Source organism: Penaeus monodon, chromosome 40 (genome assembly GCF_015228065.2).
Source record: "Penaeus monodon isolate SGIC_2016 chromosome 40, NSTDA_Pmon_1, whole genome shotgun sequence".
In the NCBI taxonomy this organism is placed as follows: Eukaryota; Metazoa; Arthropoda; class Malacostraca; order Decapoda; family Penaeidae; genus Penaeus; species Penaeus monodon.
This window is the reverse complement of record NC_051425.1, coordinates 30720316-30722815: the sequence shown is the minus strand read 5'-3', so window position 1 is coordinate 30722815 and position 2500 is coordinate 30720316.

Genomic DNA, 2500 nt, shown 5'->3' with positions numbered 1-2500 from the left:
ATCAAAAGAGTAAAAAATTTTACACAAGCCCGTGTAAATTTGAGCTTTCACAAAAACATATTCAAATAGAAACGAATATAAACGTCAACACGTACATGCCCCCCCCCCCATTCAACACGCTCCCGAAAACACATACCTCTTCCACTTATGCATAAACGCACACATGCACACATACCTTCAAGGCTGCTTCCCCCCTCTCCCCCCACCTCCCTCTGCTACCACCATCCCCCCACCTCTCCCTCCCTCTCCCCCTCCCCTTATCCCCGTCAAGGTAGTAGGAACCTGAATACCTTCACACCATTAATACGCATCGTAAAGGCCATTAGCGGGAGCAGGAGAGAGAGAGGGGAGGGGGTGAGAGAGGGTGAAGCGATAGGGAGAGGGAGGGGAAGAGGGTGGGAACAGAATGAGGGGAGATGAGGCGTTAAGGGAGAGGGTGGGAGAGGGGAGGAGCAGGAGGGAGGGGCTTATTTATATTAACGCCTCTTGCTCCCTGAAAGACACTCCTTCTTAAACAAATCCTTGCCTGCTCGACCATTCACGGCTTCGCGGCGAAAAAGTGGATGTGATAAGTAGGCAGATAAGTAGGTGTTTGGGCTGGTAGATAGGCAGGGATATTATATAGACTGAGAAACGGATAGACGAGGAGAGATGGAGAGCGATTTAAGTTGCCTTCGTTCGTGAATGGAGGCCTGTAATGGACAGGAAAAAGAGAGAGAAAAAGGCAATTGCTGATAATTCTACATTATACTTTTATGTTAAGGAGTATATATTGAAGAGAAAGAATTGCGATAAACAGAGAGGCACGCACAGATGGTAAACTGAGAGAGGGAACAAGATCTAAAGAGAAAGATAGATAGATAGATAGATAGAGAGAGAGAGAGAGAGAGAGAGAGAGAGAGAGAGAGAGAGAGAGAGAATGAGAGAGGCAGAGACAAAGAGAGAGAGAGAAAGCTCTCTTCTTTCTATTTTCTTTCATCTTTATCTCACTTTTACTCCCATCAACCCATTTCTTCTCCCTATGCCTTTCCCCTTCCTACATCTTCCTAGTCTTCTTCCCATTCCCTCCCCCCCACCCTCCTCCCATGAATCCACTTTTCCTTTCTTCTTTTCACTTCCTTTCCCCTCCACTCTTTCGCTCTTTTACCTGTTTCCCTTCCGTTCTTCTCCTTTCACTCCCTTCATTTCTGTCCTCTTTATCAACTTCATTTCTCTTCTCCGCTTTGATATTTCTTCTCCTCCCTTCTGTCTCTTGCATTCGTCCCCCTTTTTCTCCCTTCCTCCCTCCTTATTTCTCTCTTTTCTCTATCTTCTTCCTTCCCTCCTTCCTTACGTTTATCCTTCCCTTTCCCTTTTTTTCGCCTCCCTCTTTCCTTTTCTCCTTCCTCTATTCTCTCCCTCGCTCATTCCCTCATTCCCCCTTTTACCTTCTCTTTGCTCCCCCCCCCCCATCTTTTTCCCTCCCCCCAACCCTACGTAATCTCTCTTTTCTTTTCCCTTCCTCCCCTCCCTTTTCCTTTTCCTCTTCTCTCCTCTTCCTCACTTTTCTCCTCCCTTCTCCTCCCCCCTACTTTTCCTCCTTTTTCTTCCTTTCCCCTCCTTTACCGCCTCTCCCCTTCCTTCTTACTCCATTACCGTCTCTCTCCTTCCTCCTCCTTCTTCACCTTCTTCGCCCTTCCTTTCCTCCTCCTTCGCCCTCCTTCTTCCTCCATCTTCCTCCTCCCTCACTGCCCCCTCTTCCTCCTCCTTCCTCCTTCCTCAACGCCCCTCCTCCTCCTCCTTCCTCCTCCCTCCCCTCCCCTCCTCTTCCTCCATCCTCCCCCCTCCCCTCCTCCTCCTCCTCCTCCACCCCCCTCCCCTCCCTTCTCGTACCTGGACCTGTCAGCCAGCGCGAGAGGCGGGAGTCCATCATCTAAGGCTTTAAGGGTCATTTTACGCTCCTTCGATACGTTTGAGTGGACGTAATCGCCGTCGGTGGCCGAAGGGAAACTGCCCTCGGAACGGCCGGCCTGATCATGCAACCTTCTAGGGGGGGGGGGAAGGGGGAGGGGAATGGAGGGGGGAAGAGGAGGGGAGGAAGGGAGGGGGAAGAGGAGGGGAAGGAAGGGATAGGAGGAAGGGTGGGGAGGAAGGGAGGGGAGAAGAGGAGGGGAGGGTAGAGGAAAGGTGGGGAAGGGAGTGGAAGGAAAGGGGAGAAGGTACCAAGGGGAATTACAGAGGGAGTAAAGGAGAATGAGGAGAAGATGGAGGAAGAGGACAGTATAGAGGAGAATGAGGGGATGATGAAGAAATGAGGGGAGGAGGAAAGGGAATAGGGAGAAGGAAATAAAGCAGGAAGAACAAATGGTGAAGAAAAAATAAGGAAAGGAGTTGAGGAGGGAAAGGCGTTGGTATAAGAGGGGAATTTAGGAAGAGGAAGAGGAGAAAAAAAAAGAATTGCAGGAGAGAGAAAGAGATAAGGGGAAAACGGTGATTAAAGGCGTGAGGAAGAGAATAAGAG